The sequence below is a fragment of the Gossypium arboreum genome, chromosome 4 (assembly GCF_025698485.1).
Source record: "Gossypium arboreum isolate Shixiya-1 chromosome 4, ASM2569848v2, whole genome shotgun sequence".
Classification (NCBI taxonomy): Eukaryota; Viridiplantae; Streptophyta; class Magnoliopsida; order Malvales; family Malvaceae; genus Gossypium; species Gossypium arboreum.
In genome coordinates this window covers 56,936,072-56,951,830 of record NC_069073.1, presented here as the reverse complement: position 1 = coordinate 56,951,830, position 15,759 = coordinate 56,936,072, and the positions used below count along the sequence as shown (strand labels likewise).

The 15,759-nt window shown below is 38.8% G+C and overlaps 1 non-coding gene across 1 annotated transcript; it reads left to right on the top strand.

The window, feature by feature from the left end:
• Nucleotides 1-12,192: 12,192 nt before the first annotated feature.
• LOC128292492 (small nucleolar RNA R71) lies at nucleotides 12,193-12,297 on the top strand. Its single transcript, XR_008282477.1, has one exon. It is a non-coding gene; the product is annotated as a small nucleolar RNA R71 (small nucleolar RNA).
• The last annotated feature ends 3,462 nt before the right edge of the window (nucleotides 12,298-15,759 follow it).

Below are 15,759 nucleotides of genomic sequence, written 5' to 3'. Positions count from 1 at the left end.
ATACTTTTCTTTCTCAACTGTTTTACTTCTCGAGCCAAAATCTTAATCGGTTCCTCATCATAGGTCAAGTCCGAACGAATCTCAATTTCTGTTGGAGAAATCACATGTGAAGGATCAGAACGATAATGTCGCAACCTTGATACATGAAACACGTTATGAATTCTTTCTAACTCTGCCGGTAAGGCCAACCGATATGCCACTGGTCCAATTCTCTCAGTAATCTCGTACGGCCCAATAAAATGCGGACTCAACTTGCCTTTTCGGCTAAATCTCAGAATCTTCTTCCATGGTGACACCTTCAAGAACACTTTATCACCTACCTGGAATTCAATCTATTTTCTTTTTAAATCTGCACATGACTTTTGTCGATCTGAAGCAGCTTTCAAGCAATCAGAATTACTTTTACTTTCTCTTCGGTTTCTTTAACTAGATCAACTCCGTGAATCTGTTTCTCACTAAGTTCGGTCCAATATAAAGGAGTCCGACACTTGCGACCATACAAGGCTTCGTACGGTGCCATCTGTATACTTGACTGAAAACTGTTATTGTAGGCAAATTCAACCAAAGATAGATATTTCTCCCAACTGCCTTCAAATTCTAAAACACAGCATCTAAGCATATCTTCGAGTACTTGGATTACTCTTTCCGACTGACCATCTGTTTGTGGATGAAACGCTGTACTAAAGTTCAATTTTGTACCCAAAGCTTCTTGTAACTTTTTCCAGAATCTCGAGGTAAACCTCGGATCTCTATCGATATTATAGACATAGGTACCCGTGCAACCTCACAATTTCAAAGAATATATAATTCACTAATTTATCAAGTGAGTAATCAGACGCTTCGGTATAAAGTGAGCCGACTTTGTTAACCTATCAACCACTACCCAGACAGCATCCTTCTTTTAAGGAGTCAGAGGCAAACTGGTTACAAATCCATGGTAATCCTATCTCATTTCCACTCAGGCACCATTACCGGTTGGAGTAATCTTGAAGGCACTTGATGCTCACTTTTACTTGTTGATGATCAAACACTTGGTTACAAATTCAGAAATGTCCTTTTTCATGCCTGGCCACCAATATAACTTCTTTAAATCATTATACATTTTTGTGCTACCAGGGTGTACCGACAAACAACCACTGTACGCCTCATATAATATTTTCTGAATCAATTCATCATTTTTCGGTACACATATCCTATCTCGAAACATTAAACAGTCATCCGGTCCAACTCGAAAATCTGAGTCGTAACCCGATTCGCACTGAGTTCTCTTGGTTCGCAACTCACTATCATTCTTTTGAGCATCACAAATTAGTTGGAGAAATAACGGTTTAGCCCTTATCTCTGCTAAGATTGACCCATCATCAGACAATGCTAACCCCATATTCATGGCTCTCAAAGTAAAAAGAGATTTCCTGCTCAAAGTGTCAGCAACTACATTCGCTTTTCCCGGATGATAATCAATCATTAACTCATAATCCTTTAATAATTCAAGCCATCTCCACTGTCCCAGATTCAAATTCTTTTGATTCATCAAATACTTCAAACTTTTGTGATCAGTAAAAATTCAGCATTTTTCACCATACAAATAATGTCGCCAAATCTTCAAGGGGAAGACAATAGCGGCCAATTCCAAATCATGTGTAGGATAGTTCTTCTCATGCGGTTTTAACTGTCTCGAGGCATAAGCTACCACTTTACCCTCTTGCATTAGTACACATCCAAGGCCTGTCAATGATGCATCACTATAAATTACAAACTATTTCCGGCTCAAAGTCAGTACTAAAATTGGTGCTTCAGTCAATCGTGCTTTCAGCTTTTCAAAACTCTGCTGACATTTATCAGTCCATTCAAACTTAACATTCTTTTGCAGCAACTTAGTCATAAGAGAGGAAATCATCGAAAATCCCTCGAAAAAGTGTCTATAATACCCGGCCAAGCCTAAAAAGCTTCTAACCTCGGATACATTCTTTGGTAGTTTCCAATCAACGATCGCGGAAATCTTGCTCGGATCCACTCGAATACCATCACCTGAGACTATATGTTCCAAAAATCTGACTTCACGAAGCTAGAACTCACTTTTACTAAACTTAGCAAATAATTTCTTTTCTCTGAAGATCTGCAATATGGTTCTCAAGTGTTCGGCGTGCTCAGATTCATCCCGAGAATAAATTAGAATGTCATCTATAAACACTACTACAAACTTATCTAAATATGGCCGAAAGATTCGGTTCATCAAGTCCATAAATATAGCTGGAGCATTTGTTAGGCCAAAAGGAATCAGAAGGAACTCATAATGTCCATACCTTGTCCTAAAGGCGGTTTTCGACACATCCGGCTCCTTAACTCTCAACTGGTAGTAACCGGACCTCAAATCGATCTTTGAAAACACTGTGGTCCCCTTTAACTAATCGAATAAATCATCAATCCTCGGCAACGGGTACTTGTTCTTTATAGTCACCTTGTTGAGCTGACGGTAATCAATGCAAAGCCTCATTGAGCCATCTTTCTTCTTTATGAACAATACGGGAGCACCCCAGGGAGAGAAACTCGGTCTCACAAATCCCTTGTCTGTTAACTCTTGCAACTGAGCCTTCAATTCTTTTAATTCAGCCGGAGCCATTCTATATGGAGCAATCGAGATCGGTGCAGTACCCAGCAACAAATCAATGGCAAACTCTATCTCCCTGTTCGGAGGCAATCCAGGCAATTCCTCTGGAAATACATCTAGAAATTCACAGACTATCGGTACTGATTCATGCTTCAATTTAGATAGCTCAGTATTCATTACATAGGCCAGATAAGCTTCACATCCTTTCCTTATGTTTTTCTGTGCAGACATGTGCGAAATCGCCATAGGCAATTTATTTGATTCATCTGTTTCAACCCACAGAGTTTCACCATTTTCACATTTCAACTCCAGTGTTTTCTGTTTACAATCTACCTTGGCATCATACAATGTCAACCAGTCCATTCCCAAAATAACGTCAAACTCATTAAATGGTAACAACATCAGATTAGCCGGAAAACAGTAACCTTGAATCATTAATGGGCAATTCTTGCAAACCTTATCAACAAGCACATATTGGCCTAAGGGGTTCGACACTTTAATCGTAAATTTAGTAAACTCAACAGGAAACTTTTTATTAGATATTAAATTCACACAAATATAGGAATGAGTAGACCCGGGATCAATCAATGCAATAACAATAGTATCATAGAAAGAAAATGTACCAGTAATGACATCGGGAGATGATGCATCTTCTCGGGCACGTATGGCATAAGCTCTAGCAGGCGTTCTAGCTTCTGATTTCGCTGCTGAATCTTTCATCATAGTTTTACTGCTAGCCCCATCTCTAGTATTTCTCAGTGGTCTACCTCTGCTAGCGGTAGTACTCTGTCTAGCACTCTGAAATTTTTCTTCTTTAACTTTCTCCAGACAGTCTCTGATAAAATGTTCGCGAGAACTACACCTGAAACAAGCTCGCTCATTTCTCCAACACTCACCAAAATGTTGCCTACCACATTGCTGACATTCGGGCTTTCTAGGCCGTACATTACCCACACTTTCCATTGAAGTAGCTTGAGCTTTAGACCCCGAATATGCCTTACCACGATCTCTGTGTGATTCCCCAGCTGAGACTGTCATTCGAGGGTTTGTCTCTTTAGACCTCTTTGATTGAGATTGAAATGACTTGCTTATCAGCCTCTTCCTAACATCTCGAGCCTCAACAGTAGCTTTTCTTCTTTCTTTGTTCAATTCTTCGGCTTTAAGAGCTCGGTCAACCAATACTACAAATTCTTTCAGCTCCAAAATTCCCACAAGCACTTTAATGTCCTCATTTAGCCCATCCTCAAACCTTTTACACATAATGGCCTCGGTGGACACACATTCCTGGGCATACTTGCTGAGCCTTACAAATTCGCGTTCATACTCTGCCACAGACATCTTGTCCTGCTTCAATTCAAGGAACTCCTTCCATTTTTGATCAATAAATCGCTGACTTATGTATTCCTTTCTGAATTCTTCCTGGAAGAAATCCCAAGTAACTTTTTCTTTTGGCACCACTGCTACCAAAGTCTTCCACCAATGGTAGGCCGAATCTCTCAAAAGTGATACAGCACACTTTAAGCACTCCTCTGGTGTACATGAAAGTTCATCAAATACACGGATAGAATTTTCAAGCCAGAACTCCGCCTTCTCGGGATCATCATCGATCTTTGCTCTAAACTCTTCGACCCCTTGTTTTCAAATGTTTTCAACCGGAGGCTTGTTCATTCTTACCAAATCTATGCCTTGAGCAGCTACAGGAACCATTTGAGGTATGGAAGGGGGTGGAGGAGGTTGAGCATTTGGGTTTGCTCGAATAAACTCAGTATACCAATTGTTCATCATTTGGAGAAAGGCATCCCGAGCCTCATCTCCATGTCTCAATGTCTCAGGTCTACTTTCTACAGGAGCGGTCCCTTGTGTGGGAGCCGGTGCATTACTAGCAGCATCATCAGCCGCAGTTCCATCAGGATCGATTACTATATTAAAACAAAACACAGTTTAGAATAATCAGGAGTCGCCACACTATCACAGTGTATTTATGGCATGTATAGCTAGACTTTTACACACACTTTATTAGTCCGAGAACAGACTAAACCACAGCTCTGATACCACTAAATGTAACACCCCTTACCCGTGTTCCACATAGAAACAGGGTACGAGGTATTACCATATCATAATATATATCATTAAGCGAAACCGAAATAGAAATATGTCATCTAAATAGATAATGTATCATTATAACATATGTCTTGAACAATATTATCCAACTTCAATGGCTTATACAAAATAATTTGGTTAAATAATGTAACCAATATTTTAAATCTAGGTAATTCTGACACGTAACAAAATAACGAAGCCTACTATACATGCCATAATTTAAAAGAAATGTTTCATTCAAATACCCAAAAGTATTGATAGTGTGGTAGATCTTCAACGATCCTTAACTCCCGAGCAATGCCGGACGACACTATAAGACAAAAGAGAGAAAAGAAAGTAAGCTTATATAACTTAGTAAGTAAGTATATAAATAATAATTAAAGAATCTAATATGTTTACACATTAACTCAAGTGTATTTCCTTTTAATTTCAGTATTTACTCCACTTTGATTGAGCTGTCTCTCCTGCGTCATGTTAACTAAATAAATAATAACTCGGGTTACAAAACTCAAAATTCAAATCCATAAAATTTTACTGAAACTAGACTCATATAAATTCTTACTAATTGTTTTCAAGAATTTTTGGTCCAGCAAGTTAGTACAGTTTATTAGTTAAAGTTTCCCCTGCTATACAGCTCGACTGATTTGACCTCTGTTCACTACGAGTTGAATTTCTCCCTGTAAACAATTCAAATAGCCATGAAATTTGTTTAATTTAAAACTATACTCAATAAGGAATCTATAAATATAAACTATATTTCTTAATTAGTTTTGTACAATTTTTAATGATTTTTCAAAGTTAGAACAGGGGATCACATAGTCATTCTGAGCAAGTCACACACAAATATAATTATCTCAAAATATAGAGTTCTTTTACTTGCTATGTTTACTCATTGAGCTTTAAATTCATATCTCATTCAGCCTCTAATTAAATTCCTACTATTTTTGGTGATTTTTCAAATTCACGCCACTACAACTGTCCAAAACAGTATTATTACTAATTCACTCTTTCACACTTTCTTTGTATTTACCTCATTTAGCCTACATATCACAATTCACTTTCACCACATTTCATACATCACAAGTGTAGGTTCATGATTACAATGTCACTATAAAATCATCCCGTTGAACAATTCGGATCAATCTTCGATACTTGGTGGTTTCAGCACACAGCTCTACCATCATATTTCATATAATTCGGCTCTCTTGTACACATGGTGAACACTTAGTACCACCCATGTGACCTAGCCAATTTATCTCGTAGCTCTCTTGTCTACATGGGATACATCCCGTATCACACATGTGACCTAGCTACTACATAGTATCTCGTAGCTTTCTTGTACACATGATGTGCACACAGCACCATACATGTGACCTAGCTACACTCCATCTATATTATTCAATCTTTCCGAATGTTTAATCAGGATTTCTCTCTCTATTACTTATTTCCATTCCTCCAATAGTCGATTTATGCTTCAAAATTAGCTAAAATACATATAATAGGCTGAAATATAAAAATGTAAATGAAGTTAATGTATTATTTACATACAAACTTACCTCGGTGCAAAATATAAAAATTTTGCAATTTAGTCCAAAACCTTTTCCTTCCCCCGTTCGAGATCGATTCCAAGCCTTTCTTGATCTATAACAATACATTTAGCTCATTTAACACTCATACTATTTATTTCAATCCAAAAATCACATTATGGAAAATTACATTTTTGCCCCTAACTTTTACAAAATTACAATTTTTCCCCTGGATCAGAAATTTAATTTAAGCCCTTATTATTATGTTTTACGACATGTTGATCATTTTTCCCTTCTATGACAACATCAAATTCTCACTCTAACACATAGTTATGAACAATAGGTGTTTTTACCGATTATGCTGTTTTGCTCGTTTTCGCTAAAAATCGCTTAGAAAAGATCATTCTCCTAACTTCAAACATTCATATTCTACCATCAAACATCAAAATACATGCATATCATTCATGGGTAAAATTTTAAACATAAACCCTAACTCGAAATAAGGGTAGAAATAGGTAGACCGAGCTACGAGGATTTCAAAAATGTAAAGAACATTAAAACGAGGCTTGAATGCACTTACTATTGAGCTTGAAAGCTTGGGAAAAACCCTAGCTATGGAGAACATGTAAATTTCGGCCAAGCTTGAATGAAGATGAACACATTTTTGTGTTATTTTTCCCATTTTATTTCATTTAATATACAAATGACCAAAATGCCCTTACTACTAAACTTTCTTAAAATTCCATCCATGTCCTAATTTTTGTCCACATAAAGTATAATGGTCTAATTTCCATTTAAGGACTTAAAACCCCCATTTCAATCAAGTACTTTATGAACTAGAACACACATTTATATACCTATTTCAATTTAGTCCTAAATATCAAATTAAACACCCAATCGATAAAATTTCGCAACGAAATTTTCACACAATTATGAAATCATAATATGAACACTAAAACTTAATCAAAATAATTTCTTTCAACCTCAGATTCATGGTTTCAAAACCACTATTTTGTTTTGGCCCTAAATCGGGCTGTTACAGTGAAACTCCCTGTTATATGGATGCGGAGCTTAATTCTGAGGCTGGAGTGTTTGGGAAAAGTGGTAGCTGCCACTGTTCTTGGCTAGATGAAGAAATTGGGTCGTTGAACATGGCACTCATGGGGTATTGTTCCCTATTTGTTTCCTCATTCCGTAAAATACTCCTAGAAGCTTTGCTTAGAAGTCTGTAGAATCATGAAGAGCTTATTAAGTGTTGGTGTGGAAGAGAGTGTAGTGGGATTACTTGTTAGTGATACCAGAAAAATGAAGAAAGTAAAATTTACTAATACAGATATGTCTTTCAAAAGAAAATAATAAAATTGAAATGAAAATAAAAATAAAAATAAAAATAAAAATAAAAATAAAAATAAAAAGATAGGAGGATTCAATGATCCTCATCAGTAGGGCCCTCAAATGGTGGCGTTGGAGTGGCGATGTGAAAGTGCTGGCACAGCTGCTGCATCATGGCCTACATGTCGTCCATCCGTCGATCATGTCACCGATCTCGCTCATGAATCATCTCGAACTGTGTAGTGCAATATTGCTCGAAGTGAGCAGGTTAGTCAGAAATGTGTGCCAATGAAGTAGCCGCGTGAACTGGTTACTCCCTAGCTGGCGTGGTAGAAGGCTCCTCGTGCTGTGGGGGGATATCATTAGGAATGTCCTTTAGATCCTCCTCGTCATGGCATGAGTGAGATGGTACTAAGGAGGATCGGTCCCACGGCGACGCTCAATCATCTTCATGTGTAAAATAGTCATGATGCCCTGTGGGGACATCTGACCTATCAGTGTAAGTACTGATGACTGGACCACAGTGTTGAGGAGGCCAAAGTGTCTGGTAAGGTGCGTCACATAGGGGCCGATAAAGATTACTCCCTTTCGATGCCTCTCAGTCTGATGGCGCATGGCGAAAGTGATAAAGTACGCCAAGTCAGTCACGAGTGCATTTGCCATGCACCAGAAATAGTAGGCGTCGTGGGTGTTGACGACGACGGTGCTTTCTTTCCTTCCAGTCAAAGTGTCTGCCAATATGGCATGTAGATAGCGTAAGGAAGGGGCAAGAGCTGAGGCCTTTGAGTTACTAGGGTCGTAGGTGGAAGAGAGTGGTGCCAAAGCTTTCCAACACGAGGAGGGCGAACTGTGGATATTGCATGGTAGTGCATTCATGTCCTCCTCCTCCATAAACTCATCGGTGTAAATCCCAGAGCGACTCCAAACTCTGGGACACTCATCGCATGAACTAGACCTCCTTATTGGAAGTGAATGGTGCCGGGGTCATTGTTCGTCATCACCACCTGTAAATGAAAAGTAGAGCACAATTCTAAAGTTAGCTCTAAATAAGTAGGTTCGATGATATCAAAGAACCGTTCCCATGGGTCTATGGACAGGAGGGCGCGGATGGCATCAGCTAGTTGGACTTGCTCTACGGCAGCCCAGTCAATGCAACAACTTGTAGTGAGGGGTCGCGCGCGTAGTATCTGAAATAGCTCCTCCTGTGAAGCTTGCAGAAACTCAAGGAATGGGTGCCGAACTTCAGTTGTAGCACGTACCGAGGAAGAACCCGATCCCTTACGTCTCTTTGAGGATGGGATCATGGCCTTCTTGCCTCTCGATGATGACATAATGTACCTGAAAAGGTATGAGCATTGATATAGTAGTTCCAAATGTGTTAACATTTACCGATATCAAGCGAGAGGTGAAAAATTTATATGATTATTCAGAAACATGTACTGAAATAAAAAATGCATCATCGGTTAAGCAAGAATCCTAGAACTAGTATATGCTATTTAGTAGTTTAAACAATCCAAATATAGAAAATACGAAAGCAAATTCCTAACTTAATTAGAACAAATTGGTAATATTAACAATATCTTTGTAAAGCATATAGAATACTAATGTAGCAACATAAATTGGAAAAACAAGGTTGAGAAAGTGAACCAAAAACTGCTGTAGGACGGCGCACAAGTGTGTTGATGGCGAACACAGGCGTGGGGCGTGAGTGTACAGCCATGTGGAGGAAAAATAGAGGGAAAAGAAAGGGGAAAGTGAGGATTGATGCAAGGGGAGTGGATTTGAGGGTGGTTTGGGGGTTGGGAAAGTGAGAATCTGGGGAATGATGGCTGGAATAGGGATTAGGAAGTTAAGAAGGGAAGATTTCGGCTAGGGTTTTGAAAGGAAGAAGAAAATGAACAGTGATTTGCTTATATAGGGGAGGTGCACACAGCCTAGGCCCACGCCCGTGTACTCTGAAGGTGAGCCCGTGTTTTTTGAATTTTGCAATTTAGGTAGTGCCCGGCTCTATCCCACGCCCGTGTGTCTTGGGTGTGTGTGGCACACGGCCATGTCACACGGTCGTGCCTAGCTTTATTTACTTCTCCCACACCCGTGTGTTAGTGTACCACGCCCATTTATTATTGTCCACGGTTTAATGGCACGGGCGTATCTCAAGCCCGTGTCGAAGAAACAGAACCGAGCCTTGCCCCTGGCACGCCCGTGTTTTTCTATTCCCACGCCCGTGTTCACCTATCAAGTTCACCCACGGCCATGTCGCAAGACTGTGGGGATTTATCGCATCCCGTGTTTTGGGGAAATCATGTTCTGCTTCCACACGGCTGTATCGCACGACCGTGTCTCTTCCCCTCCTTGGCCACGGCCTTAGGCAAGCCCGTGTACCTGGCCATGTGTGCTGAAAAACTTTGTAATTCAAAGATAAAATTAATGATTCAAAGTGTTAGAAATTAAAAATAAAGAAATCAAAATATGTTAGTGCTCGGGTTGCCTCCCGAGAAGCACTTATTTATAGTTTAAGCTCGACTTACCTCTTTAGTGAATGGTCAGGGTGGTTCGAGGAGCTCGTACTCTTCATTCCTGCTATTAATCTCATCAAAATAAGGTTTTAAACGGGTGTTGTTTACCTTAAAAGTGCCGAAATTTGGGTGACTCACCTCCACCGTACCGAATGGAAAAATACTAAGTACCGTAAGAAGGGTTTCCTCATTCGGTATGGTAGTGACAATGTTGGGATCTGCGGCATCTAGTAAGACTTTATCGCCAACCTTAAGTTGATTAGGAGAGGTATCGAGATTGTTTTGGCGTAGTTTTGATTTATCATGTGTTCTTGGTTTGTGTGCTCGCCATTCGTCTAGCTCCTTTATCTGTAGTCTTTGTTCTTTATGAATGTGTCCTCTATCATCCTTAAAACATGGCTCGTGAACTTCTTTGAAGCTTAACTTCTGCAAAGTCATTTTGTCAATTTTAGTAGATTGGTGTGGACTATTACCTTCAATGTTTGATGTGATGCCCAGAATTACGAGCTTGAAGGGTGATCGTTTCGTCTCCCACACGAAGTGTAAGCTCACCTGTGCCAACATCAATAATTGTTTTAGCAGTTGCTAAAAAGGGCCTCCCTAAAATCAAAGGGGTGTTATTATCCTCTTCTATGTCTAGAACAACAAAATCAACAGGAACTATGAACTTATCTACTTTCACGAGTACATCTTCAATAATACCCCTAGGGAATCTTATAGTTTTATCTGCCAATTGAATGCTCATCCTAGTTTGTTTAGGTTTCCCAAGACCTAGTTGCTTAAACATTTTGTAAGGCATGACGTTAATACTAGCCCCTAAATTAGCTAATGCATGATGTATATCTAAACTACCAATTAAGCAAGGAATTGTAAAACTCCCTGGATCTTTCAATTTGTGGGGTAGCTTATTCTGTAGAATATCTGAGCAGACTGCATTTAGCTCCACATTCGATGCTTCGTCCAACTTCCGCTTATTTACTAAAAGCTCTTTTAAAAATTTCTTTGCATTTGGCATCTGCGACAAAGCTTCAATAAACGGTAAGTTAATATATAATTTCTTCAAAAGTTTAAGGAATTTATCGAAATGTTCGTCTGAGCGGTCTTTCCTTGTCGCGTTAGGGTATGGCACACGAGGTTTATATTTGACAGTCACTGGTTTGTTTGTATTTTGACTTACCTTATCTCTCCATTTCTTACCACAGTTTCTTGCCTCAGTTCTGGTTCAGGCCCAACGACTTCTTTGTCATCTTGTGTATTAATTGCGTTGAGTTATTCCCTTGGGTTAGGTTCGGTATTACTTGGCAAACTACCTTGTGGTCATTCGGAGATCAATTTGGAAAGCTGGCCTATCTGAGTTTCGAGTCCTTGGATCGATGCTTGTTGATTTTTAAGTGCTGTCTTGGTATTTTGGAAACCCTAAACCCTAAACCCTAAACCCTAAACCCTAAACCTTAAACCCTAAACCTTAAACCATAAACCATAAACCCTAAACCCTAAACCCTAAAACCTTAAACCCTAAACCCTAAACCCTAAACCCTAAACATTGATATGAATTTTGAGAGCATCTCCTAAAGGTTCGGTTTCTTCTCTTGTTGATAAGGTGGCTATTGAAAACCCTCGGGATTTTGTGGCTTTTGATTTCCTTGACCACCTAGGAGAAATTTTGGTGGTTCCTCCAACCTGCATTATAAGTATTACTGTATGGGTTATTTTGAGATCTAAAGTTATTGTTACCCATATAGTTGACTTGTTCCTCTTCGATTGTGAGATTGAAGGGTTTATATTCTATATGCACACCTCCTCAACTTACGTCACACCTCATTACTGGATGTACCTGTGTAGAGCCAAGTAAACCATCAATTTTTTATTGAAAAGTTCTACCTGATTTGACAGCATAGTAACTGAGTCGACGTTATAAACCCTGGCTATTTTTGTTGGCTTAGTCCTCATGACTTGCCACTGATAGTTATTTAGTGACATTTCTTCAATGAATTCATAAGCCTCTTCAGGTGATTTGTTGTTGATGGTTCCGCCAACAGCTACGTCAACCATTTGCCGAGTCGAGGGATTCAGACCATTATGGAATGTTTGTACTTGCAACCAAAGCAGTAACCCATAGTGAGGGCACCTTCTCAGTAAGTCCTTGTATCTCTCCCATGCATCGTAAAGTGTTTCTAAATCATCTGTATAAAAAAAAAGATATCATTATGTAATTTAGCCATTTTAGCCGGCGAAAAATATTTTAGTAAAAATTTCTCGATCATTTGTTCCCAAGTAATGATAGACCCTCGTGGTAACGAGTTCAACCACTGTTTAGCTTTGTTTCTCAGTGAAAATGGAAATAACCGAAGACGAATGACATCATCAGAAATGCCATTGATTTTAAATGTATCGCAAAATTCCAGAAAATTTGCTAAGTGAGTGTTGGGATCTTTATCCTACAAACCATCAAACTGAACAAACTTCTGTAACATCTGAATAGTGTTAGGTTTTAATTCAAAAGTATTTGCAGCTACAGCAGGTCTAACTATGCTAGATTCAGTTCCTGTTAGAGAAGGTTTAGCATAATCATACATAGTATGTGGAGCAAGATCTTGATTAGCCGCAATTGCAGGAGGTAGCTGATTGCCTTGGTTTTCAGCCATCTCGTCGGTTAGGAGTTGAGTATCATCTTCTTGCTCATTCTTCATGTATCGTAAGCTGTGCCTTATTTCTCTTTGATTTCTCTGAACTGTACGATCGATTTCTTCGTCAAAAAGTAATGGTCCTGACGGGTTTCTTCTAGTCATAAACTATAAAAACCTGCCAAGAGAAAGAAAAAGTAAATTAATAAATAATAATAATAGAATTAAATAAAATTAAATTGCAGGAAAAATAAATGGCTAAAGTAATAAAAATTTAGCGTTCCTAATATTTTAGTACCCCGGCAACGGTGCCAAAAACTTGATCGCGTGATTCGTAACAAGTAATAAATATTTATAATGAAGATCAAACCTAGACTAACTATTATCACGACGAAAAGGCAAGCGCACCTATCAAACAATAGTATAGTAATGGCAAGACCGAGATATCATACCCAAGGAAACCAAAAGTACTAGTAATAACAATCTTTTTATTATTTAACCTAGAAATAAAGAGAGGTTGTTTATTAAACTAATTAACTAAACTAATTAACTAATTAAACTAAAGCAAAGAGAAAATTTGGAAAAAGACTTGAAGAAAAGTAATTGATAAAGACGACACCCAATGAGGAATCCACCTAGATTTCACTTGTTATCTGACTCTGAACCAGATGACTTATTCACTTGACTTGATATGTAAGACTCCCTAACCTATATTATTATCTCTTTCGAGACTAATAACATCTAACTCTCAGTTGAATTAATCGAAATATCTTTCTTAATAAAAACCCCTAGGGAAGCAGTAAATTGATATATGGACTCCCACATTAGGTTTCACCCTAATCTGGTAAAATCTCGTAACCCTATTTCTAGGCGTTTGATCAACTCCGCTTAATTATGCCAAATCTAGGCATTCGATCAACTTCGCTTAATTATGCCAAATCTACTCTTAGATAGGGACTTTTGCTCCTCTGCATAAGCACATCAAATCATGAATTAATACCCGGAATATTAACTCAAGCATTAAGAACACATAATTAAGAACAAATCAAGTATTTATCATACAGTTCAGATAATAATAACAAGATCCATCATAGGTTTCAAACCCCTTAGGTATCTAAGGGGTTTAGTTCATAATAAAATAAGAGTACATCTCAAAAGTATGGAAATAACAAAACATAAAGAAGACTCTAAAACCCCTGAAGGAATTCTGAGAGAGATCTTCAGTCTTGGAGTAGCTCTGACTTTTGGGATGGATCGTCTGGCTTCCTTCAAGTAATTCCCGGCATGTGGTTCTGTACTCCAAAAAAGTTTTGGAAAGAGCGGCCCCTTTCTAGGTCATACTTAGGGTGTTTATATAGGCTTTGGATTGACTTTCTCCCTCCCTAAGTATCCTTTTCCATGTAAAATACAACTCTTTGAAAAAGGGACACGCCCGTGTGCCACGGCCGTGTGACGTGATTGCCAGGCCGTGTTCGATCCGTTAAATTGCACATTACCGTGTGGGTCAATGGCCAGGCCGTGTGAATCGTGAAAGCCTTGGTCGACACCCTCGAAAGGCACGGGCGTGTGAGCTACCCGTGTGGCAAGGCTTAGGCCGTGTCATCTTCTCGATTTGGTCAGTTTTGTCCCCTTTTGGCTCGTTTTTGGCTTCTTTTGACTCTTGGTGCTCTCTTGAGTACAAAACATGAAATAACAGGATTAAGAGCACCAAAATCCATAAATCTAGTAATAAACATCCATAAATATGCTAGGTATTTGGGGTAAAAATATGTATAATTTGGCGTTTATCAAAGCTCCTGTTTTAGTGCTACCTGAATCGGGAAAAGAGTTTGTGGTCTACAGTGATGCATCCTTAAATGGATTGGGTTGTGTACTTATGCAAGATGGCAAGGTGATAGCCTATGCTTCACGGTAATTGAAGCTTTACGAGAAGAATTATCCAACCCACGACCTAGAGCTTGCTGCTATTGTTTTTGCCTTGAAAATTTGGAGGCATTATTTGTATGCCGAGACTTGCCGTATATTCACGGACCACAAAAGTTTGAAGTAGTTGATGACTCAAAAAGAACTAAATTTGAGACTGCGAAGATGGTTAGAATTATTTAAGGATTATGACCTGATTATCGACTATCTCCCGGGAAAGGCGAATGTGGTCGCCGATGCATTGAGTAGAAAATCCCTATATGCTTTGAGAGCTATGGATACTCGTTTGAATTTTCTTGATGATGGTTCAGTTTTGGCCGAGCTAGAGGCTAGGTCTACATTTCTACAGGAAATTCATGATGCTCAGCTTAATGATGATGACTTGCAAGCAAAAAGAGCTCAATGTGAGTCTAGTGTTGAGTCAGATTTCTGAATTAGTCCTGATGGATGTTTAATAGGGTTTGTGTACCCAAAGACAATGAACTTATTCGGAAGATTTTGCAAGAAGCACATAATAGTCGTTTGTCTGTTCACCCAGGAAGTACCAAGATGTACAACGATTTAAAGAAAATGTACTGGTGGAACGGTATGAAAAGAGATGTATCTAAATTTGTATCGAAATGCCTGGTGTGTCAGCAAGTTAAATCTGATCATCAAGTACCTTCAGGTTTTTTACAACCTGTAATGGTCCCCGAATGGAAGTGGGACAGAGTTACCATGGACTTCGTGACAAGATTACTTATGACTCCGGAAAAGAAAGATGCCATTTGGGTTATAGTGGATAAATTGACAAAGTCAGCTCATTTTATTTCAGAAAGGACTAATTATTCTCTTGATAGATTGGCCGATTTGTACATTTCTGAGATAATAAGATTGCATGGAGTACCACTGTCGATTATTTCTGATAGAGACCTGAGGTTCACTTTGAGATTTTAGAAGAAGTTACAAGAAGCCTTGGGTACAAAGTTGAGCTTTAGCACAGATTTTCACCCTCAGACCGATGGCCAGTCTGAGTGGATGATTCAGATTCTTGAGGATATGTTGCGTTGTTACATCCTTGATTTTCAGGGTAGTTGGGAAAAATACCTGCCATTGGTAGAATTTTCCTACAATAACAATTTCCTAACAAG